The 25,108-nt window shown below is 50.7% G+C and overlaps 2 long non-coding RNA genes across 2 annotated transcripts; one reads left to right on the forward strand and one right to left on the reverse strand.

Annotated features, from left to right (window-relative positions):
- Positions 1 to 269: 269 nt before the first annotated feature.
- LOC112441788 (uncharacterized) lies at positions 270 to 2,338 on the reverse strand. Its single transcript, XR_003029653.2, has 4 exons — positions 2,270 to 2,338; positions 1,925 to 1,972; positions 1,060 to 1,346; positions 270 to 398 (listed from the first exon to the last, which is right to left on the reverse strand). It is a non-coding gene; the product is annotated as an uncharacterized lncRNA (long non-coding RNA).
- Positions 2,339 to 2,438: 100 nt separating this feature from the next.
- Positions 2,439 to 3,637, forward strand: LOC132342472 (uncharacterized). The gene is made up of 2 exons (XR_009490859.1): positions 2,439 to 2,602; positions 2,735 to 3,637. It is a non-coding gene; the product is annotated as an uncharacterized lncRNA (long non-coding RNA).
- Positions 3,638 to 25,108: the final 21,471 nt, after the last annotated feature.

A 25,108-nucleotide genomic window follows, 5' to 3' on the forward strand; every position in this document is an offset into this window, starting at 1 on the left:
AAGGCTGAGGGGTCCACAGTTCACAACCTGCATCAGTTTGCAAGGATGTAGGTGAATGCCCATCAGCAGCCCCCATCAGTGTCCCCTGGACAGCTACCTCTTGTTCTGTTTTCAAAATACTTGCCTCTCCTCCTGCTCTTCATTAATGAACTCCTGGGAAGTGGCGTGTGTGACTGTCAATCATGTGGCATCCCCAGCAGAAGCAGTGCCGGCCCCCCAGTCCCTCCTGACTCTCAGAGGGGATCACAGTATATTAAAGGAGCCGGGACTCATTTAGACAGAGCTTTTATTTGACATATTGCTATATTAATGTCAAGAAGTCCACCCTGGTGAGTCCTCTAAAGTCAGCCTTCAGAATTGCATTACTGACAGAGAGATTGGAGTTTCAGGGTTTGCTGCTGAAAAAAAAAAATCATCTCCAAGCTTCATTTTGAATTGTAGAAATCGGAATGAAAAATTCTATAATTGTCTGGTGGGAAATCTATTTTTTACTAAGATCACTTTCATTGATTCTCTTTCATATTTGTATTAAAACTGAACAGCTAACAATAAGCTCACCTGTAGGGGACCGTGGGGGTGAGGGAGCAGTGGGCCATGGGGAGGCAGGGTGTGCACAGAGAAGAAAGTGGAAGAGGATGCATCCGGTGACCCAGACTTTTGTCTCCCCTCATACAAGACAGCGGGCAACTGAGATTTTGCAAAAGGGGCATGCCACTGAATTACCACTAAATTATCCCAACACTATCTCCGTGTCTGCTTTCTCTGTGTTGGGAAACAATACTCAAGTGAGAATCCAGTCAGCGACCTTGGGTGTGTGAGAGAGACCTCTGCTGGCTGCCCTCTACTGCATCTGTGTAACGTTGAGTACAGCACACGCTTTGGGGAAGGAAGGAGGGGCTTGTAAAACCCCATGACAGCATCCACAGCTGGTGGGTCACCTTGGCACCTGCATTAGGCATGGGACGTCCTCTAAGATGCTTGTTCAAATGGATCTGAAGCTCTGGACCCCAACCTCTGTTTGCTGCGCCCCCACTTGACCTCTGACCCCATGCAAGTTACCTTGGGAGGTATCAGATGAGGATGCTTCTGCTTCTGCAAAGCCACGGACCAGTAGGATCAAGGCTGACTTTATCAAAACGTACGCTGTGAGTCAGGATGTGGGGCCTCTGGGACCTTGCCTCCTGTACTCATGCCCTTGTGCATCCCCCTCCTTGCGGCTCTGAGGTTGGTGTGACAGTGCACACACAGAACCTTCTGAGACTGGCTTGTGAGAACCACTGCTTCTGTCTTGGGTGCCCTCCTGCTTGCTGGTTTGCTCTCTTTCTTGCAGAAAGGTCTAGGATATCCTTTGGAAAGGCCATGTGGAGGAGATTGGGGAGGCCAAGAGCCCCCCGCCCCGGAAGGACAGCTGAAGCCCCAAAGCCAACCCTGTGAGAAAACCTTCCTGGAAGCAGGACTCCCCCACCCCAGCCTCAGTTGGGGCTTCATGTTGCAGCCTCGCTGAGACCTCCTGCGAGGCCCCAAACCAGAGGCACCCAGTTCAGCCCCTCTCGGCTTCTGGAGGTTCAGGAAAAGCATGAGGTCATGAGTGAGTGTTGTTTAAGCTCTAAGCTTTGGGGTGATTTGTTCATCAGCCACAGATAACAGATAATGAATATGGTCGGTGCTGGGAGCTGAAGCCAAGTAGAGATGGAATGATCTGGAGCTGGGGGAGGGGGGCTCCAAGGGGCTGTGGGTGGTGGTGAGGGGAGCCCAAGGTGAGGATGAGATATAGCTTGTGTGAATGGAGAGGAACCGGTACCCTGAATAGGAAGAGCAAACTCCAGAGCAGGCATGGGTTGGAGGAGAAAGGGGCTGGAGGGGAACATCCATGGAGATTTCAGAACAAAGGCTTGTTTGGATGCAGCGTTGGGAATGCAGTTACCTGTGTTTTTCTTCATTCTGTTCTGACCTGTGCTGTGGTCCAGCATCTCTAGAAGAGGGGAGGGTGGGGGCATTGGTGAGCCTCACAGTGAAACAGGGGAACTTCTTGCCAGCAAAGGCCGGCCAGCCTCCCGCTTCTGTCCTGGAGCTAGTTACCCCTACCCCAACCGTGGGTTTGCTTCACTTCCCTCCTCTACCTCCTGAGTCACTGCACCCCTTTCTCTCACAGACGTGCTCTGGCCCAGCCACTGCCATCTCAGGGAGGAAAGATGCTTTCAGAGCACATCCCTGCTGTTTCTTGGCCTTTTTCTCCACCCCCACCCCCCAATTCCAGTGACACAAAGACCTCTGGAAATGTGTTCACAGGATCCAGTTTCCTCCTCATCTGTATTCAATCTTTATGGACTGGTCTGGCTTCCCACCTCTGCCCACCCCTCCTCTGCAATTGTGATGGTCAGAGTCACCCTTGGCAGCCATGGGGCCACACCCACTGCCTGCTTTTCTATCCCCAGCTCCCTGCACGAGGCTCCTGCTGGCCCTTTCTAGAAAGTTATTTTCTTGGTTCTGCCTCCCTGATGCCTCCTCTCATCTCTCGCCGTGTCTTCCTCCTCCCTTCCTAGGATCTGATCTGTGTCCCCAGTCAGATAATGTCAGACACCTTTAGGTGAAGGTAACCAAGGTCGGAGCCGTGTTTTATGGGAATGTTTTAGAGGAAATTAAAGGGATGGTTGGGTGGCTGGCTCCCAGAGGTTTCAACATCTCCAGATCAGGCAGTGACGGGATGCCCTCTCTCATCTTTATGTTCCACCAGGACCCCAGGTGGTGATTCAGTTCTGCGCATACCCTTCTGTGCCTGCAGCGACAGGTGTCCTGCCAGTGAATGTCACGCCTCAGACTCCTGAGGTAAAGCGCTGCTGAAGTGCCCCCACGGCCAGCAGCTTCCAAACCATCCAGCCTGATCTACTCTACTCCTCGCTCCTCAGAGTCACACTGGGCTCCCACAAGCCCCTCGATCAGCACAACCCCCTCCTTAGCCCTCCGGAGCTCCTGCCTTTCCCCTTTTTGTTCAGATCTTTTTTTTTCTGTCTTAAATGGATTCCTCACTGCAATGTCCTGGCTACATCTGCTGAAGTTGGATCTTCCTGTTTTTCAGAGATGGTCCTGCACCGGGAAATGAAGTTATCAACTTGGCAACTTATTTTATTATCAGTGTTCTTGCTGGAGTCCCAGGATCTCAGTGCTTTCCCACACCTGGCTCCTCGTTCAGGCCAGCTTCTGAGCTAGGGGTCCTGTCTACTCTCCTCCCTTCTCCCTCCCCTCCCTTTTCTGTTCCCTCCCCTCTCTCTCCTCTCTGCGTTCATGACAGCATCTCTCTCTCTTTTCCCTTCTTTCCCTCTTTCCTCCCTGTGTCTGTCTGTCTGTCTCTCTCCGTCCTCCCTCCATGTTAATCAGAGAGCTACGAATCAGACAGATGTAAGCGAGAGGCTCCCTGTATCCACCCTTAGGCACAGAGCGGGAGAGGGGGCTCCCCCATCTCTCCCCAGCCCACTGCAGAGCAGACCTCCCTGCAATTGTAGCCAATCACAAAATAAGCCCCTGGTTGTTTCTGAGCTACGCACAGCATTCCATTATGACATTCTGAAAACCTGGTTACTTATAAAGCAATTTGCTCCTATGGGCTGGTTTGAGATTAAAATGGTAATTATCTTGCAAATGACTGTAACTGTCTTTCATAAATGTGGTGATGTTTGAGCTGTGACTGACTGCGGGCCAGTAGCATAATGGGTTTAATAAACGATATCTTCGGTGTAGTGTAGGATCTGAGCCTATGAGTTTGCGGGGGACCATTCTGTCGTTTCAGTGAGATGGATCCCATTCTTTTCTGCAGCCAGTATCTTTCTCAATAGCATATGCTCATCAGTTTTTCTTAATAGGACATTTTTCTTTAGGATAATTTGTAAATTGTTAATCTGTTTCACCCACTCAAAGGGCATGATGAGTTTGAGCAAGCTCCAGGAGTTGGTGATGGACAAGGAAGCCTGGCGTGCTGCAGTCCATGGGGTCGCAAAGAGTCAGACAGGACTGAGCGAGTGAACTGAACTGAATCTGTTTTAATGATCTCTCATTTCCATGAGCCCCCCAGCCCCTTAAGTTTTGCTTTTCCTGTTGCCTCTGGGAATGGCTGTGCTGAGACAGACTGGGACCTGGAACCCTTGGCTGCAGTGCTTGCACCTGGACACACCTGTCCTCCAGCAACAAAATACAAAGAAACTGTAGGGACTAAGAATAACTGTGTGCATGCGCAGTTAGGGCAAATGCTGGACAAGAGATACAAAGAGACCAAAAACTCAACTGCTACTTTAGAAGAGCTAGGAGCAAAAGCGGGGTACTATGCATGCTCCCTGCACTCAATACCACCTACACCACACCTCTGGCCCAACCCTTGACATACCCCTCCCCTCCCCTCATATAAGGAACGAGCTTCTGCCCTAGGGAGCAGGCAAGGGAGCCTGTTATTTTTTCTCTCCCTCCTCCTGCAGCAGTGCGTGCGTGCTCAGTCGCTCAGTTGTGTCCGACTCTTTGCGACCCTATGGACTGCAAGCCCACCAGGCTCCTCTGTCCTTGGGATTCTCCAGGCAGGGATACTAGAGTAGGTTGCCGTTTCCTCTTCCAGGGGATCTTCCCAACTCAGGGATTGAACTTGCATCTCCTACATTGGCAGGCGGATTCTTTACCGCTGTGCCACCTGAGAAGCTGCAGCAGGGGCCCCAGTAAAAGCCTTGCCTGAATTTCTAGTCTGACCCCTCGTCAATTTCTATTGCTTAGGGAAGACAAGAACCCACTACTCAGGCCCCCTCTACAGCACACATGGCTACTTCTTGCTTTCCTCCAGGTGGCAAGCTGGTTGGTGCCTTACATGGGGTGAGGGTAGAGGTGTGTCTGAGGGCCTGGCTGAAGGGGTGGCTTAGGTGCTTTTCCCACCCCCTTGGTGGTGTACCCTGAGGTACCCTGCTTTTGCTCCTTGTTCTTCAGAAGCAGCAGTTGGACTTTTTTGTCTCTTTGTATCGTCTGTTTGTATCTCGTAGGTAATTTTCCGCTACTGCTCATGCACATAGCTACTTTTAGTCCCTTATAGTATCTTTGTATTCTGTTGCTCAAGGAGATTTGTGTCCAGATGCAAGTACTGCGGCCAAGAGTCCCAGGTCCCAGCCTGTCTCAGTAGCCAAGGGTTCCAGTCCTGGATTCTATCCTGCATTGACCAAGGGCTTACCTTTGTGACCAAGCATTTCTCAGACACCAGCTGGGTGTCCTGCAATACAGCTCAACTCTGACACTGTCTACCTGCAGGTGGTGTCCGATTTCACAGGGTGGGGACTCAGTCCCACAAGATTGCTCCCCACTTCAGATGCCAATCACAAGGTCAAGCAGTCACTTGCTCTTATTGCCAGTCTAACTGACTGGCAATAAACCAGAAGTTCCCATCACCCCCATCCCCACTCTGGGCTTGATGAATTTGCTACAGTGGATCACAGCACGTGGGAAAGCAATTTACTCCCTGGATTATGGGTTTATTACAGAGGATATTAAAAGGTATAGATCAATAGTCAGATGAGATACATGGATTTGAGGTCTTGAGCAAAGAGGCTCTGATCCTTGTGGCAGTTGGGGTCCAGCACGGTGGCACCTAGGAGCATTCTGGTTCCCCAGCCTAGAAGCTCTCTGAACCCTGCCTTTTTGTTTTTTTTTTAATGGAGCCTTCATTGCATAGGTGTGATTGGTAAAACTATTGGCCATTGGAGATTGATTTACCTCCAGCTCCTCCTTTCCCTGGAAATCAGGAGCTAGGACTCCAAGTTTCAGTGCTAGAAAGAACCAACTGGAAGAACCATCTCTATTCCTGGTTGGTTCCCCTGGCAACCATCCTGCATCCTTAGATGCTCCTCAAAAGTCACCTCACTAACATATTCTCCAGTGTGGTGGAGAGAGGCTTGTCATTTCTACCAAGTCACCCATTTCACCTTAGTGGCTCTGACGTGATTTCAGGAACAGAGGACAAGAGACCCAATATTGTAACAAAAGACCCACTGCTTTTACTGTTCAGGAAATTCCAAGAGTTTGGGGAGTTTGGAACCAAATACATGTGAGACCAAATATGTATAACCAAAGACCAAATATATATCAGAAAAATATTTTGACCATCTGAATACCAGATACATATTTCTCATAAATCACAATATGGCAGTAACTGTCTCACAGTCACTGACATGCCCAGAGCCGGCATCAAGGTGACGGAATCCAGGGCCAGCGTGCTGAGTATGAGAGGTCCACACCTCCTTCCCCTTTTCTATAGATAGATGACCTCAAGAGGATAAAGGTTTTATCCCCCTTTTTGCTACATGCCAGATCAAGAAGTCCTTCCCAACAAAAGGCTGGGAAATGTAGGCTACTCAGGTACGGAGTAGATCTGGTTCTTAGGACCCCAGGAGGCCAGGGAATTGGGAATGGAACAGGACCGAGGGATCCTGGCCTACTGATTGGGATTGAGAAAGGCACAGGACTCACAGGATTAGGGCTCAGGACTCTCCTGCAGGCCTTGGCTGTGGTCTAGCCAGTTCTCCTGGAATCTGCTGTGACAGAATGACCTGGTAGACCTAGGCATGGAATCACTGTTTGCAACGGCCTCAAAATACAGGTATTAGGTATGGAGTTTCCCTCCAGCAGGGTCTCCCTCAGTCCTTGCTTGGTGAAGGAGATGTATAAAGACAGGTGGGCCCAGCAGACCCAGAGGTTGGTCCAGTGTGGATCCCCTGCCTCTACGTGCACCCACCTGAGATCTCAGCAAGAGAACCTGAACTGGGCAGACATGCGTACATCACATGGCATATCCCGGGACCAAACATAGTCATTGGGATGTTCCCTGAATTCAGTGTAGCTGTGGATGAACATGCAGAATATGCCAGACCCAGGGTGGGACAGAGACAGAGAAACCACCAGTATATCCAGGAGGCAGGGATCAAAAGCCTCTGAGAATTCCTCAGAAAGTTAAACATAGAGTTACCATATGGCCCAGCACCTCCATTTCTGGGTATGGACCCCAAAGAACAGGAAACAGGAACTCAAGATGCCTGTACACTAATGTTCATAGCAGTGTCCTCCATAACTGGGAGGTGCAAACAATCCAAGTATATATCAGTGGATGAAAGGATGAAGAAAAAGGCAGCTTGCCCACAGGATAGGATAATATCTGGCTGCAAAAAGAAATGATCCACGCAGCTGACACATGGAAGAACCTCGAAAGCATTATGCTCAAGGACAGAAAAGACCACATAGTGTATAATTCCATTTATATAAATCATCCAGAATAGGTAAGCTCTAGAGACAGAGAGTGGATTGGTGGTAACCAGGGCCTGGGGGAAGAAGGGATGGGGAGTGACCACTTAATGAGTGTTTTCTTTTGGGATAAGGCAAGATCTCAGCATGAGATAAAGATGATGGCTGCACTGTACTGGGAATGCACTAAACACCACTGAATTGAACCTTTCAAAGAGATTCACTGTTAATTTTATGTTATGTGAACTTTGTGTGTGTGTGTGTGTGTGCGCACGCGTGCGCTCAGTTGTGTCTGACTCTGCGACCACATGGACTATATAGCCTGCCAGGCTCCTCTTGTCCATGGGATTTTCGAGGCAAGAATACTGGAGAGGGTTGCCACTCTGTTTAAAAAATAAATGAGCACTTAGGATTCAGGGAGAAAAGCGTGTCTCTTCTTCTTAGTTGAGCAGTTCTGTGATTGGCTCAAAGGCAAACCCCCCCACCAGGGATGCAGATAAAGATGCTGCCCAAACTCATTCTGGAGGCTCGGCTGCAAAGGGTGAGGTCGTGTTGCACTCTTGGTGGATGGAGGAAGGAGCTGTCTGGGAGGAGTGGATGGCATACTGGGGGAGGTGGGTGCAGCTGTTGTGCCAGTAAGAGGCTGTCTAGGCAGACCATGGTTTAGTCCTAAAATATCCAATCAGATTTTTAATCCCATGGCTTTGTATGTGGCAGTACAGAGCAGCCACCTTCATTCAAAGTGCAGGACCCTGCTCATTTCACAAAACAGAAGCCGAGGATCCAACCCTGAGCAGCACCTGGGGTTCTCTGAGGGTCTCGGCATCCAGCTTTGTCCTCCGGAACCTAAAGTTTCTAGGAGCACGGATTTGAACTCATGTTTCATGTGCTAAATTCTGAAACAGGGAAGTTCTGCCTTTGGTGAAAGCCATTATATCTGTCAATGCCTTGATGTTTTTGAATCCTTTGTGGCCCCAAATCAAATAGAAATTTTTTACATCCACACCCGAAACATCCTAGTTCCTGTCTCCTTTCACTGAAAGGATTTCTCCCTGTGTGATTATCACAAATCACCTCTGAATGGTGCTTTACCATTCAGCTCTTGGGGCTTGGGCATTCATTAGAAAGGCAGACACATGCCTACCCATTTGCACGCGGCCGTTTTTAAACACAAGGCGTTGTCCGCGGATATTCATATACAGTATTCACTGGCACAGATGCCGTCTCCCACTTCCATTAATGAAATTATCCTTACAGAATTATCGTCACTAAGCAGTTGCCTTTCCACCACCCCATGACTCATTGTGATTTCTGCCATTTTCCATCACAATGACTACGGGCAATTACTCAGGCTTTGTAATTCAACCCCCGGCTTCCTGCCTATGGAGAGTGTTAGAATAAGATGCAGTTTTTTTATAGCTGGAAGAATGTTAATGGATGTCAATAGGTTGAGCACAAGAGAGCCAGTGCCTTGGAGAAGCAGCCATGTGGATCGCTATCTGTCCCTGCTGCGTTTGCAATAAAAGCTTTCTCAACTTTTCTGTTGCTTGAACAGCAATTACTAAAACATTCTACTTGGGAAAATGCATTAATTAGATGCTTTCTAGAGATTTTTCAGGTTTATCAACCCAAACTCCTATATAAAAGTGCAAATGTTAATGGAGCATGAACCTCTGGTTCTGCAGCCTGGCCTCAACATTCCTCCTGCTCCTGGGCTGCTGGGGGTCTTATCTGGGAGGGCTGTTCCAGCCCTGGGCACAGACACCAAAGTCACAGCAGGGATGAGGACTTCTGGTTACTCCATAAAATGCCCAAAGGACTGCTCTGTGACCAGTGAGGGAAAGACATGTGATCTCTGCTCTGAACAATTCTCAGTTGGTGGCAATTGGTCCCAGCCTTTCTTGTCCTCCCAGTTGTCCCCAGTGTGTGGCTTTGGCAAATGTCTTAAACTTTATGGGCATCAACTCCCTCATTTGTAGAATGAAAGTGATAATAGCACCTCTGATCACCATAGGGTGGTTTTGAAAATTCACTGAGACAATACACACAACTTAGTTATAAATACAACACCTATTACACAATAAGGACGCTGTGAATGTCAGCTACCATTATCATTATATAAACCAGTCAATACTGAAGGAAATCAACCCTGAATAGTCATTGGAAGGACTGATGCTGAAGATGAAGCTCCAATACTTTGGCCACCTGATGCGAATGGCCAACTCATTGGAAAAGACCCTGATGCTGGGAAAAACTGAAGGCAAGAGGAGAAGGGGATGGCAGAAGGTGAGATGGTTGGATGGTATCACCGACTCAATGAACATGAGTTTGAGTTAACTCTGGGAGATAGTGAAGGACAGGAAAGCCTGGTGTGCTGCAGTCCATGGCATCAAAAAGAGTCAGACACGACTGAGCAACTGAATGACAACAACAACCATTATTATTACTTCTGTTACTGGAATGTCAGCTATGGGAGAGAAGGAAGCAGGCTGTTCTGTCCACTGTCACACCCTGGGGCTTAGAATGAAGCCTTGTGCTACTCAAGTCCTCAGCTTCTACTTCTTGAAGAACAGAATATAGTTATTATTATCCTTGTTATTGTCATCATCCTGTTAGAGGAGGGGCAATTGTAGGACAAACAAAGGTGGGGGTAAGGGGTATGGGGGAAATGAGGATACTCCAGGCAGGTGTCCAGGAAGATTTGCAAGGTGTGGGGCTCAAGCTGGCCTTTCAGGGTGAGGAGGATGTTGGTGTTGTAATAAGCTGATTTTAGGAGCACTCATTACATGCTTGCATGCTTTTAGTGCTTCTCCTGTTTAAACTCATTCATGTCTCCTGATCTCCCTGCTCCGCCCATGTAGGAAGCTGGTTTCACATTAAATTGGATGGAATAACAGCCAGGGGGTGGGGACGTCCTGGTGATATTTGGCCCTCCTGATCAGGACTTTCCACAACCCTCTTGGAGAGGAGATTCACAGCCTCTGGCCATGGCCACCCCAGCCCATCCCTCTGGCTGGGATAACTGCCTCCACCTCCCCCACCCCACCCCCCCCGCCCCCTGCCACTTCATGTTGTGTTCAAGCCTCATGGTACTCAGGGCCCCTACTTCTTCTCATTCCACTCTTTGAGTTGCCCGATCCCTTGTTTAGAGAGGTGACCTCCATGTTTTTGGAATACAGTTCTGGACTGAAAAGAAGCCCCACTCCAGCCAGACGCTCATGTCCAGTAAAGATGAAGGCCTCTGTGAACCCATCAGGAATGAGTGCAGTGAGTTGCTGCCTCAGCAGTTTGTGTAGGAATGGACTGAAGTTCCAGGAGTCAGCAGCTGCTGTCCAAGGCCCCAGAGGCAGCCTGATCTGTCTGTGCCAGAGACCATGTAGACTGATGGAAATGGCTAAGGACCTGGCATAAATTCCAAACAGGCCTGCCTCCCCTCTCCCAACCCTGAGGCTGGAATCACTTTGGGGCCATCAGTCCCACTTCCCATTCACTGTTTACTTCACGGGACTTTCCTGGTGGCACTAGTGATAAAGAACCTGCCTGTCAAGGCAGGATACATAAGAGACATGGGTTCAATCCCTGGGTGGGGAAGATCCCCTGGAGAAGAGCATGGCAACCCACTCCAGTATTCTTGCCTGGAGAATCCCATGGACAGAGGAGCCTGGCAGTCTACAGTCCATGGGGTTGTACAGAGTCGGACACGACTGAAGCGATTTAGCACGCACGCACACATGTTCAGAGAAGGAAATGGCAACCCACTCCAGTGTTCTTGCCTGGAGAATCCCATGGACGGAGAAGCCTGGTAGGCTGCAGTCCATGGGGTCACACAGAGTCGGACACGACTGAAGCGACTTAGCAGCAGCATACATGTTCACTGTATAGACCACCTTGCTGGAGTAGCAGGTGATAAGCAACCTTGGGGATACCAGCTGTGGATACAGGTTCTGGAGGGAGTGGAAGGTGATGAAGAGACCCTGACCTCTCTCCAAGCTATAGTGGGAAGTATGGGCCAGCTCTGCCTGTGGACCTAGAGCAGAGATGCCCCTGGTATGACTGATGGAGGACAGCTTTGGATTGTCAAAGCCCCTCAAATGCAGGAGCAAGAAAGTTTTGCGTGAACCCAACCTCTGTGTTTTCATGTAGAGTCACAGCACCTCTTCACCAGCCTGGGAAACTTCTCCAGTCTGCTCCTGCTTTCTGGACAAAATGATAAGACTTCCAGGGGCTAGGTGCCCAAGAGAATTTGTCCCTTCACAGCTGGTTTTTGTTTTTTAATGAACGTGATGAAGATTGGGCTTTCTGTCAAACTGTCCTCCAGAACTAATCTCTGAAGATGCAGCCACTTCAGAGGCAGAAGCTGACCTTGGAGAACTTGACGTGTGGGCAGAAGTGACAGACATCGATCTGACTATATCCCATCTTTGGGGCACATGCGGTTCCTTGAGAGAGATGCACATACAGCATGTATGTGGGTGATGCACCGCGCTGTGGAAGGTTCTGGAGAGGCTGAAATGTCACACTGGAGGCCCTTCCCTGCTGAGGAGAGGGTCACGGTGCAGGTGTAAATAGTAAAAAAATTTGAATGAAAGGGAGCCTGTTGGCTGGGGAGCTGGTCACCATGGAGGCAGGGGGTGACAATGGAGGTCAGGTCAGCAGAATGCTGAAGGCTCACTCATAGTGTTGACCTGGGCTGATGACATGGGCTCCACAATTCAGTGACCTGGCCATGACCTGCACAGACAGGGTGCAGCAGCTGAGGGCCCTCTTAGCCCTCCTGGGGCTGGCTTTCAGGAGGAGGTGGGGCAGCAGGAACTTGGTGTGTGTGTGGGGGCTCTCCTGGCAGGCAGCTCACTTGGGGTAATTCTAAGGAGGAAAGGTTGCTTCTCACCAGGCAGCCCATGAAATATTACATCTGGAATCTTAGCTTCGTGTCCTTGCATTCCTTCAAGCTCTGTCCTTTCTCCACTGCTGGCCTGAGGCCCATTTCTCCCTCCTCCCTTCCCAGCCAATCTTGTTCACTTCTCCTGGGAAACCCCACCTATTCCAGGACTCACATCCCTGGAGACGGGGGTCATGTGTGGTGACAAGGAGGGGACCACACAGTTGGGGGAGCAGCTGTCCCCACACCAGGACATCTAAGGGACCCTGTAGAGGTTTGCTGGGTTCCCTGCAGTTGCAGAGATGGTGGTCACAGAAAAGCAGGAAAGGGCAGTAGGGTAAAATATTCCTAAAGGGAAGGATACCAGGCCAGGAGGTGCCCTCTCACCCCCAGGTTTAGTCACAAATGTTCTGCGCATCAGATCATCAGGTCTGAGCCCCAGTCCCCTCTGGAAAAAAAGACTCCTTCCTCTCTGTGGAGTAGGATGGGGCAGCAGGTGGTGGGGGGGGGGTGCGTGTAAGGACTGTGGATTCATAGTTCGAGTCCCTGCTCTGCCCCACACTGGTCCTAGCAACTTGACAGAGGCTGGGCTGACCAAGCCAAGAATCATGAGCTTATAAATGACAGCTATTCTAAACCTCTACATCTTGGGGTGGTTTGAGTTGAATTGAATAATTTGACCACTCTGAGCCTCGGTTTCTTTTCTGATAAGATGGAGAAAAGACACAGTAGATGCCTGTAAAGAACATCGTGGAGATGAAGCAAGATGGAAGTGATGAGCGCTTACCTAGTTCCCAGAGAGCACAAGCCACTCACCTTGAAGGCTGCTGTTCTAGAAAGCAGAGCAGAGGCATGGTCGTCCATTCCAAAGTGCTCATCTTTGTTTTTGAATGAATTTGAACAACGTTTTATCCCTCGACCCTCCATCTTGCTTGACACAGAAAGGGATGAACTAGTGAGCTGGGATGTCATAGCAATGTGGGTTCAACCTTAGGACAAGGGCAGCCCCGCCAGGGACTTAGTTCTTACTGAAAGTGTATGATGGAAAGAGTGACCATTCTCCCCCACACCAGCCATCAGAGGTAAGGATGTTCCCCCCACACATCCTTGCCCATCTTTGTAACCTGCTGGCTTCCTGCCACCTGTGATACATCCACACCTGGGTTCTCCTGGAAGGTGCAAAGGCCAAGAGGGCATGAGAGGCGGACGCTGCCTGCTGTGCACCTGCAGTGGATTCCCAGGTGATGGAAACACATTTTCCTGAGCTCATGTCAAGCCTTAGCATCTGGATCTAAGAATCTTAGAATCCAGGGCATCTCTGTTCTAGGTCCACAGGCAGGGCTGGCCCATACTTCCCACTATAGCCTGGAGAGAGGTCAGGGTCATGGGAGGTAGCAGATTGAGGCAGCCTCTTCATCACCTTCCTCCCTCTCCGCATCTCTCCTGCATAACTCTGCTAGACCTTCCTCAAAGCCTGGATCACCTGAAGAGTGCCTGGGTGGCCAGCTTTGGGGGAAGACAGAGTGTTGGGTGGAGGGTGTTTGAAGCCAGGCTGGGCTGCAGGGAGAGATTTGTTGGTGCGTCTTGGTGGTACCCCCTCGGTGCTGAAGAGAAGTTCACTGTGTAAGCCAGAGACACAGGAGAGAGAGGACAAAAAGGGGGCCTGCACTGTCCCTTCAAGAGCCAGTCACCATGGACAGGGGCAGCAGAGCAGCAGAACAAAGCAGAGAGAGGCCAGGGGAGCCCAGAGCTGGCACTGGGTCATGAGAGTGTCTAGCCTCCCTCAAGTAATGTGGGTCATGTGTCTGAGCTGTTGGCATCTACTTCCTCCTGTGGGTGGTTTTGCCTCTGGCCAGTGACTCAAAGCCTGAGCCTCTGATCATGGGCTGGGCTGCAGCTGTGAAGCACATCCTCATGTGGTCACACACACACACATGTTCCTTGGTTTGTGCACACAGGTGCCCCTATGGATGTCTCATGAGAACATCCTTTCCTTTTAAACCAATTGAATTCAGAATCTTGGAGAGGGGTCTGCTCTGCTGTGTTCACTGCAGCATTATTTACAACAGCCGAGGGATGGAAACAACTTGCTTCCATCAGTGGGTAAACAGGTGAAGGTAAGCATGGAACAGGATATTATTTAGCCTTGAAAGGGGAAGGGGATCCTACCATTGGCAGCAACATCGATGAACCTGGAGGACTTTGTGCTGAGTGAAGGAAGTCGGTCACCAAAGGACACACACTGCAGGATCGCTCTTACATGTGGAGCCTAGAGTAGAGTCACAGCAGTGGAAGGGAGCGTGGTGGCTGCCTGTGACTGTGGGAGGGGGAGACAGGGAGTTAATTTTCAAAGAGGAATGCATAAAGAAGATGTGGTGTATATATATAATGGAATATTACTCAGCCATAAAGAGGAACGATACTGGGTCATTTGTAGAGACATGGATAGACCTAGAGACGGTCATATAGAATGAAGTAAGTCAGAAAGAGAAAAATATGGTCTACTACCACATATATGTGGAATCTAGAAAAATGGTATAGATGATCTTATTGCAAAATGGAAATAGAAACACAGACATAGAGAACAAAGGTACGGACACCAAGAGAGGAAAGGGGGTGGTGGTGGGATGAACTGGGAGATTGAAAGGACATATATACACTATTGATATTATGTATAAAATACATAACTAATGAGAAGCTACTATATAGCACAGGGAACCTTACTCAGTGCTCTATGGTGAGTTAAATGGGAAGCAAATCCAAAAAAGAAGGGATATATGTATACGTAAAGCTGATTCACTTTGCTGTACAGTAAGCCTGGCATGCTGCAGTCCATGGCGTCTCAAAGAGTCGGACATGAATTGGCGACTGAACAATAACAAGAAACTAATATAACCTGGCAACCCACTCCAGTATCCTTGCCTGGAGAATTACACAGATGGAGGAGCCTGACAGGCTACAGTCCATGGGGTCGCAAAGAGTCGGACACGACTGAAGAGACTGACATAATATAACATTGTAAAGCAACTATACTCCAATAAGAATTAATTTAAAAAGGAAAAAACCAAACCAAAGGGTATAAAGTTTCAGCTATACAAGATGAGTAAGTTTTGGAGCCCTGCTGCATGACTCATGCCTACAGTCAGCAGCACTGTGAGTGTGTGATGGATCGCTTCCGTCGTGTCTGACTCTCTGTGATCCCATGGACTGTTGCCCACCAGGCTCCTCTGTCCATGGGATTCCCCAGGCAAGAATACTGGAGTAGGTTGCCATGCCCTCCTCCAGGGGATCTTCCTGACACAGGGATCTATCAAACCCACGTGTCTTATGTCTCCCGCTTTGGCAGGTGGGGTCGTTACCATGAGTGCCACCTGGGAAGCCCACTGTATTATGCATTTAAAATTTTTTGAGAAGGTAGATCTCATGTTGTGTTCTTAGCAGGATTTAAAAAAAGCTTTGATCATAAAGTTAATTTTTAAAAAGTTATCTCTACAATGCTGTCAGGGAAGTATTTAAAAGTTTTAAAAATTTTTAATTAGTTGTGATTTTTATCTTTCTACATCAATAACCATTTTTGTGCACACACCCAGGAGAACTTGCTCAGTTTCATCTGGCCTCTACTCCATATGGCAGGATTAATTCTTGTAACATTAAGATAGAACTATTAATACTTGGTACCTGATCCATTTCCAGCCCCCTGAGACTTTTCCCAGTACAACCAGTACCATAAGTTATAACACAAATGATGTCTTCAAGCTTAGCCCTTATGTGTAGGCAACGAAGCCAGTGGACCGATGATGCCACCTTGCCCTTCCTTGAGAGGTCCCTGAAGACACGTAATTGGGCAGCTTCTTCACTACGGAGGTGTGACCTGGTGTGTTTTCTCCTACATCAAAACGGTTTCATTCAGACCAAGATCCTAAGCCCTGAGTGAGTCTGACCTCTCTCTCCTCTCAAATAACTGTGAAGCCAGAGTGGGTTGAATCCACAGGTGCAAGAAGACACGAGCTGATCATGGTCCTCACTTGATCTACTTTTTCCTACAGCTGGATTTGGTTTCCACATCCATCCTTTGATGACTCATGTAGCTTTGGAAGTGAAACATGCCAAATATGATGCAGGTGCCTTGTGAAACCTGGACATGACACCCAGAGCATGTCCATTACCATATTGAAATGGGTTAGGCGTGGAGGTTTGACATGGTAAAGAGTCTGCCTGCAATGAGGAAGACCTGGGTTCGATCTTTGGGCAGGGAAGATCCCCTGCAGAAGGAATGGCTACCTATTCTGATATTCTTGTCTGGAAAATTCCATGAACAAAGGAGCTTGGCGAGGCCACAGTCCATGAGGTTGCAAAGAGTTGGACATGATTGAGTGACTAACACTTTCTCTTTCAAAAGTGTTTGCAGGGAAGGGAGGCAGGTGAGGGTGACTGGATGGAGACCAGGAACCAGTTAGCAGAGGAGACTCTCGGGGTCTGGGGGCCATGATGCAGAGAGCAGATTTACTGTCCTGACTGCTATAGAGGCTGCACTTGGGACATTTCACACCCAGCTGGCTTGAAATGACACTTGGGAGCACAGGGTAGGGATGAAGGGGGTGCGAGGAGGCAGTATTGCAGAGGGTGGCACCTCTGGGCAAGTGGTCCAAGCAAACGGTCCATCTATAGAACTCTCCCTCACTCAGAACCTCAGCAGCTTTCTCACGGTCCTGGCTAGAATCCAGATTCCTCAACTCTGGTCTCCTTATGGGGACTGCTCTCTGCCTCATGCTTACCTCCTGCTTCTTCTGGGGAGGTCCTTCACCTTCTCCACTGAAAGGCTATTAAGTCAGACAAATCTCCCTGACCCTGGGCAGCTTTCGGGTCACACGTTACATCTTTCACAGTGTCCTGCTCTTCCTCGCAGAGGCCCATTAGTGATGGTTTTCAACAATTATTTTGGAAGTCTGTTTGACTTGATAGGCTGACCATATCTCAGTGGGAAAAAGAACAATATATCATTCATTCATTCACTGGATTAATGGAGACTGAACTCTACCTCTGCTGACAGGCATTGGGGTGGCAGGCAGGCTGGGAGACGGTGGGGGGGGGCATACTAAAGGGAACAGGTACATCAACCATCTCGGAAGCCTGGGGGACTGTCTGGAGCAATAGCAAGGTCAGAGAAGCCCCCTCTCCTGTCCATTTTGGAACCCGACACTTGGTGGGTTACGAGGACTGATGCCCAGGTGAAGGACTGTGGGTGTCCAGCTGTAGGCGGGCCCAGCACACCCTTAAGACTCCTCCCTTGTGATCTGTGATGGCTTTGGTGTTCCCAGAGCCTCTTGTGCCTCTCTCCTGGCTCCATGCTCACGGTCTGGCAGAGACCCTTTGCAGACACACTGACGGGGGCAAGGCCTGAGGGTGATGGAAAAGGATGCTGAGCCCTGGGATCCATTTGAACTGCTGTGACCGTTTCATTCTCCCGAGGTTCACATGGATTAGACGCTGATTGGCCACGCCTGCAGGTGTGAATGTCAGGCAACTGAAGCGTGAGAATTCCTCCTGCCAGTTAGCTGCACAAAGGCAGGATGGCCCAAGGCGGAGTCCAGACCGGTCTGGAGGGCTGTAGCAGACTGAAGCCGGATGCTGTGCACCCCCCGGCACCAGGTCCCTCCTCTTCGGGCAAGATGAATCTTGACTTTGGCTCTGCAGTGTCTCCCTTGCCGAGAGTGGGGCCACACCCTGTTTGTGTTCGCATTGCCAGTCTCTGGGCACAGGGCAAAGAGCACAGCCTGTCCAGATTTGCCAAATGTAGGACTGAGTAATTTTTGGAACCACAAAGCTGCCCCTGCCTGGGAGGCCGCTGCGGGGTTTCCCAGCTTCCTGAGAGGGCACCATGATGCAAGAGCATGTCCTGGCTTCTGCTTCAGGGACCTCACTGGGTCCCTCCAACCAGAGGCTTCCATCCTAGAGCACAGCAGGGGCCGTGGCCTCCACCCTACCCAGGCTGCGGTCCAGGCCCCACTTTCCTGAGGCGAGTGCTTGCAGCTCTAAAGCCCTTCAGCCAAGACCCCCAAGCCAGATGGCTTTCCTCAGGACCTGGGGATGCTGAGAGGTTAACCCAGTGTTACCTGCTGGTCCACCTCTCAGGGACTCACGTGGGGACTTTCTTGTGGCCACTTCTGAATTGCTACCACTGAGACATTGTTTTGGGCTCATCCCTTCCTTCCTTTTCCATCGTGTTAAGTTAGCTGTCAAATTCAGGGAAGCCAACCCAGGGGGATCATGGATGCATCTCTGAGCAAGCTCATTCTTATCTCAGGGTGCAAGTGTTCTCACAGAGAGGAGTAAAGGCAAGGTCCAATTTGATAGTGGGTGGAGCAGCAGCTCTCAGCCAGGGGAGTCCACAGCCGGGCCATCTGCCTATATCTGGAGACATTTTTGGTCGTCACAGCTGCTGGGCGTGGGAGGGAGTACCAGCATCTAGAGGGTGGAGGCAAGGATGCTTGTGAACATTGTCCAGGGCACAGGGCAGTCCCCTACAGTGAAGAGACATCGGGTCGGAAGGCCAGTAAGCACTGAGGTGGAGAAGCTGGTGTTGGGTAAGCTTGGGGTGGTTATGTATCCTTGGCGGTGTTGTCATCACTACTGCTGCCTGGAGGGAGCACATTAGGTGGTCAGAGGATGCCTCCGCTGCGGTCCAGATGTGGGACCCGGTACAATCATGGTACAAAGCCTGCAGGTTCCCCTCTGCTGGGTCAGAATGAAAATGCCCTGGATACCACACCGTGTTAGGAGGCACAGCTGAGCTGCTGGAGACGACAGACAGCTTGGCAAAGTCTGAAGCCCTTTGTAAACACCAGGTGATATTTATCCATCTTCCTCCCAAAGCAGAAGAAAAGTCTGATCCCTAAAAGCCTTCCAGCCTGGAACTCCACCTTTCCTTGCCCAGACAATTCCCAGCAGAAATGACATTGCTTGAGTGTGCACATTTCCGCTGAGTCCTGATATTCAGCCTGCGAGTTGTGTGCGTGTGGCTGGGACAGAGGAAGGGCTCTGAAAAGCGGGGCTTGGTTCCTCCTGGGCAGCATCATTACCCCACCATTGTTTTCCTATGGGAGGTCTACCATCTGCACATCAATTATGTTCCAATTCTTTTCACTTTGAAGAGTTTCCTTTATCTCATTAGCGACTTCTTGTTTCCTGGGAGCAGGCCACCTCTAGGATGCTTTGTTTTTTTCGAGATTGTTTCTCAAGTTCCTGGGAAGCTCAGACTTGAGGAAGAACTGGAGGAGACAGGAACCGTGGAAGAGCAGGAGTGTGGGGGCACGGAGGCCTCTTGGGGTGGGGGTCACATGGGGTGCGTGTACCAGATGGCAGGCGGAGGTAGGGGAGGGCAGACCAGCAGGTGGAACTCAGGTTGGAGGTCTGCAGGTGGGGTTTGATAGACGCTCAAGGGAGTGGAGTTTTGGTGGCAAGAAGTGGAAGATCCATGGACTCAGATTGGGCTGAGTGGAAATGAAGACAGAGGACAGCAAACATCAGAGGAGGGTACCTGGTCTAGACATCTCATTGAGGTGGGAGAGGTGAGAACTAGGGGGATGAAGGAACTGGGAAGGGGGAGGAGGTTGTGGACAGAGAGCAGACATCTGTCATCCCCACGAGGGTCCTCCCAGCTCAAGGTCTGGGTGAGGTCCTTGGAGGCGGTGCTTGAGGTGGGGTGGGGGTCCCTGAAGGGAGAGAGTTATTGAGGCAGAGTGGAGTCCTTGGGGCAATCAATAGAGGAATGAGGTCCTTGGGGAGGTGACCAAAGTGTGGTGGGGTCTCTGAGGGTGTGACTGAGGTGGGATGGAGTCCATGGGGGATGACCTGGTGGGAGAGTTATGGGGGTGGGGAGCCCCTGGGCAAGTGATTGAGGTGTGACTGTGGACCCTCTAAGCCTCCCAGGAGCCTTGGGGGGTGGAATGGAGGTGGGTCTCAGAACTTTGGAAACCAGACTGGGGGACTAAATCTGGAAGAACTGACTCCTCTCTGGGGAGAGTGTGGAGCCAAGGCCCCCAGTGTATTCTGGCTGTGGACGCAGTTCTGCCACACTGTGGACAGCAGGACAGAGCTTGCTGTAGCAAATGGGATGGTGTCGCCTGTCACAGCAGAGGATCTGGTGCCTGGAGATGTGACGGGCAGTGGTGACAGCTGATAGCCCTGGGTCTGTGAGGACAGGAAGCAGGTGTGCCCCGTGGGCCGAGCCTAATCCAGGGGACCCAGAGGACACTGCCTACCCAGGCCTGGCCAGCCGTGGGCTGTGAGGCCCCGTGCTGAGAAGGGGAGCTGCATCGGCTACAGGATTACTCACCTGTGCTGACATATGGGCGCCCCTGCCCTACCCCTACTCCTTGGCCTCCGACCTCCACCTCCCAGCTCATCCTGACAGACCCCTCTCCTACAGGAGGGTGCGTGGGCTATGCTTCGGGCGGCATGCAAGGGACAGTGCTCTGGTGTGATGGAAGTCAGGCCGAAGCCAGGTACACAGAGGGCGAGAAAGGATGAATCTGGACACTGCCACCCTCGGCTTCTCCACCACTGTTCTTTCCAAGCCCAGTGTGGCCGTGGCCTCCTCTGTTAGAGGCTGTGTTCTATTTCCCAATCTCCATCCCCTCCCACCCTGTCAGGAATGGGGCCAAGATGGTTTGGGGCCAAGAAGCATGGCTCAGAGTCAGACAGACCAGAGCTGGAGGCATCTTGGCCCCTCCCCTGGATGAACGGATGTGGAAGAGAACCAAACACCTACAAGTTTCTAACGGCCTTGGACCTGCCTGCTGGGCATCCCCTGTGCCTCCCTGTGACACTGGGCCTGGAGATGGACATACCTGGTCAGCATGGTGTCCCTCAGGGGGCTATGAGCTCCTTGAGGGAGCTCCTGGTCATTACTGTAGCCTCAGGGTCTCACCCAGTTCCTGGCACAGAGTAGCCACAGTTCATGAACTGCATCACTATCTAGGAACCCTTCCTTTTTCCTGCACTGCTAACCATTCCAGAAAATTCTATCAATGTGACTTGTGCCTTCATATCATTCCTCTTCTGAGGCCCTTACTTCTTCATATGAGGAGAGGCTTTCTTTTGGATATCCAGGGAGGGTCTCAACACACTGTTAGAGGATAAATAAATGGGGATCAGAAAACCTATGTGTCGTGACATAGGTAGCCACTCATTATGAACTGAACTGTGTCCCTGTGATCTGTTGGTTGAAACCCTAACCCCCAGTGTGACCTCCTGTAGGGAAGTAGCTAGGGTTAAATAGGTCATAAGGGTGGGCCCAAATCCAATAGGACTGGTGTTCCTAGATAAAGGGGAAGAGACACCAGGGAGCTCTCTCTCTCTTCCTCTTTCTCTCTCCAGGTGCCCAGAGAAGGGACCAAGTGAAGACACAGCCGGAAGGTGGCAGTATGCAAGCCAGGAAGAGAGGCCTCCCCAGAAACCGACCCCACCAGTGCCCTGATTTCTTGGACCTTTCCTCCGAAACTGAGAGACAATAAATGTCTGTGTTTAAGCCCTTCAGGTCTGAGAGAGTCAATTCCTAAGTAGGTTGATAAGAAGCCCAGGGTCCCCGAGGAGGAGAAAGAGATCCAGAGCCCTCGAGGAGGAGACTGGGGTCTGGAGTTCTCAAGGAGGAGAAAAGGACAATCTTTTTTTTTTCTCCATTGCTTTGTCTTAGTCAATTTAACAATGTATCTTGCTTCAGTTCAGTTCAGTTCAGTCACTCAGTCGTGTCTGACTCTTTGAGACCCCATGGACTGCAGCACGCCAGGCCTCCCTGTCCATCACCAACTCTCAGAGTTTACTCAAACTCATCTCCATTGGGTCGGTGATACCATCCAACCATCTCATCCTCTGTTGTCCCCTTCTCCTCCTGCCTTCAATCTTTCCCAGTATCAGGGTCTTTTCAAATGAGTCAGCTGTTTGCATCAGGTGGCCAAAGTATTGGAGTTTCAGTTTCACCATCAGTCCCTCCAATGAACACTCAGGACTGATCTCCCTTAGGATGGACTGGTTGGATCTCCTTGCAGTCCAAGGGACTCTCAAGAGTCTTCTCCAACACCACACAGTTCAAAAGCATCAATTTTTCAGCACTCAGCTTTCCTTATAGTCCAACTCTCACATTCATACATGACTACTGGGAAAAAAATAGCTTTGATTAGACGGACCGTTGTTGGCAAAGTAATGTCTCTGCTTTTTAATACGCTGTCGAGGTTGGTCATAACTTTCCTTCCAAGGAGTAAGGAAAGCAGAGACATTACTTTTAAAAAGCAGAGACATTACTTTGCCAACAAAAGTCTGTCTAGTCAAGGCTATGGTAAAAGTCCTTGATGAGACTGGTGAGTGGGAGCACTCTCTGTCCCCCTTCTGATGTCTTGTCAGAAGCTTTCTCTGTCCCTTTTTATACTTGAATAAAACTCTGCTACACAAAAGCTCTTGAGTGATCAAGCCTGGTCCCTGGTCCTGAAGCTAAATCTTCTTTTTTGGAGATCATGAATCCGACATCGTTCACTGCAAGCTATCAGGCCCTGTTAAAGCAGCCCGAGTTCATTTCCCCACCCCAGTTGGAGGAGGTGACAGTCTCCTAGAGCTCTCCTCTCTGCTCTTGTGCCCATGGGAACTTGTCTGGTTTTGTTCAGGCTCTTTTAGCAGCTTCAATAGAGCACAAGCCAGCGGCTCCTTGCCTGGGCCCCTCCCACCAGGGTGAGCCAGGCAGGATGGGTAGAGGCCACTTCTGCTCTCTGACAACTTTCCAGAGTGGCCCTGAAGGGCAGCAAGAGGCAAGGCCCGGGGGAGGAGATGGATAGGACCCCAGGCTGTGCTCTGGCCACAGGCAGCCAGCTTGCATTTCCCTTGGTAGTTTATTTCGCTTTCAGCATCTCCACCGACCGCAGATAGCCATGAACCCAGAGGCTCTGCAAACAGCGGCTGAGCAGCTGAGATCCTTAGGGCTCACCTGCGGGATGATGCAGATGTCACTTCACCTGCCATCTGGGCTCTTGGTTGCTGAGGAAAGTCCACAGGGCCTGAGCAGCTTCCTGGAGCCCGTGGTGTGCTCTGGAGGATGGACACTTGTTCTGTTTCCTGTGTTCCTAATTAACAAATATTTACGATGCCCTCTAGATACCCAGGTCCTACTCCAGATGCAGGACACATCGGCAAATCAGCCACAGAACATCTGTGCCCATTAACTTCTGTTTTGGTTGGGGGAGGGGTGCAGAAAATAAACACCTAGAAAACCCTCCAGTGGTGACAGCTGTTTTGAAGATAAAAGGATTACTGTGATGGTGGGGGTGGTGGAAGATAGGGAGGCCTCTCCAAAGAGGGGAGAACTGAGAAAGAAGAAGTAGCCAGGGGAGGGTCCGAGGAGAGCCCTCCAGGCAGAGGGCACACTAGTGCAAAGGCCCTGCGGCAGGAGTGAGCTGGAGGGGCCCAGGGAAGCTGGCTTGGCTCCGGTGCAGTGAGGGAGGAGACAGGCCCAAGAGGGAGGGAGGGGGCCCTGAAGGCTGGCTCTTCAGAGGTTCAGGATGGCAGGAAGCTGTGGACGGATTCAGTCCCAGGGGTAGGATGTGCTGACTTAGGTTTCTGAAGGCGTGCTGGGCTGCTGCAGGGTGGGCCTGAGGGCGTAGGTGGACCCTGAGCCCATCCTTCTCCATGTCCTGCCACCGGCTGGTCCAGGCTGCGGCGTCTCTCCAGCAGTCTATCCTGACCCCTCCCCAGCCTCCTACCTGAGTTTTTGCTCCCACTCCCGCCTCCCTAGGGTCTAGTTTTTACTCAACCACCAGATAACACCCCTCACTCCTCTTCTCAAACACTTTGGGGGCTTCTGTCTCATTCAGAGAAAAGTCAAAGTCCTCACAATCCTGCCAGGACAGACATGACCTGTGTTCGCCACATGCCCTGGGGACATCACCCTGACTTCCATCATGCCTTTTCCCCAGTGTCCTCCTGGCTCTCACTGGCACAGTGCATGTGTTTATCACTGGTCTCCCTTCTCCAGGGTCAGGGTCCACGGTGGGAGCTTTTGTTTGGTTTGCTGCTGCCCCCTGGTGTGTAGACTTGTCCCAGCCCATGGCAGGGCTCAGTCAACATTGGATGGACCAGAGGCCTCTGCTGGGAGCCATGTCCAGGGTCCTGACTGGGGACAGCATCTTTGTGTTTGGAGGGAATCAGAGGGATCCAGATGGACTTCAAGACCTGTCTGCAGGCCTTGCTGGCCTGTCAGCTGAGGGGGCTACTGAGGGGAAAAGATTCCTCTAGGAGGGTCCCCAGGGTTTCAGCTTGAGCCTCTGAGTATGTGTGAGTGGATGCACAGTGAGGTGTGTGAAGGAGATGGGGCAGGACCCATGGGCAGACGGGGACACCAGGTTTCTGCTTTGCCCCAGGGAGGTTTGAAACTTCACAATTGGTTCTGAGTTGCATTAGATGCAGGCAGCTTCACGTACCTCTGAGGCCCAGGAGAGGCATTAAGGCTGGAGTAACAGTGGGCATAGGGGCTTCCCAGGTGGCTCAAGAGTAAAGAACCTACTTGCCAATGCAAGAGACACAGGTTTGATCCATGGGTGGGGAAGATACCCTGGAGAAGGAAATGGCAACCCACTCTAGTATTCTTGTCTGGGAAATCCCATGGACAGAGAAGCCTGGTGGGCTACAGTTCAGGAGTTTGCAAGGAGTCAGACATGATTGAGCAGCTTAACAACAATAACAGTGTGTGTGTGTGTGGGGGGGGGGTGGGGGGTGGTGTCAGGGACCCCAGATGTGCTATTTGGATCAGTGTCAGGTAGGACTCCATGGAAAGAATGTGGTCAACCCAGGAAAAGCCATTGAGATTGAGTCTGGGGCCCTTCAGCATTTAGGCAAAGCAGTTGGCAAAGAAAGAGTGTGTCAGAACAATGTCCTTGTGTGTTGCAAGCAGTTCCGCTCCAAGGTCTGTTTCATTCAAGCCAACTGCCCCAGGGT

The sequence above is a fragment of the Bos taurus genome, chromosome 16 (genome assembly GCF_002263795.3).
Source record: "Bos taurus isolate L1 Dominette 01449 registration number 42190680 breed Hereford chromosome 16, ARS-UCD2.0, whole genome shotgun sequence".
Lineage (NCBI taxonomy): Eukaryota > Metazoa > Chordata > Mammalia > Artiodactyla > Bovidae > Bos > Bos taurus.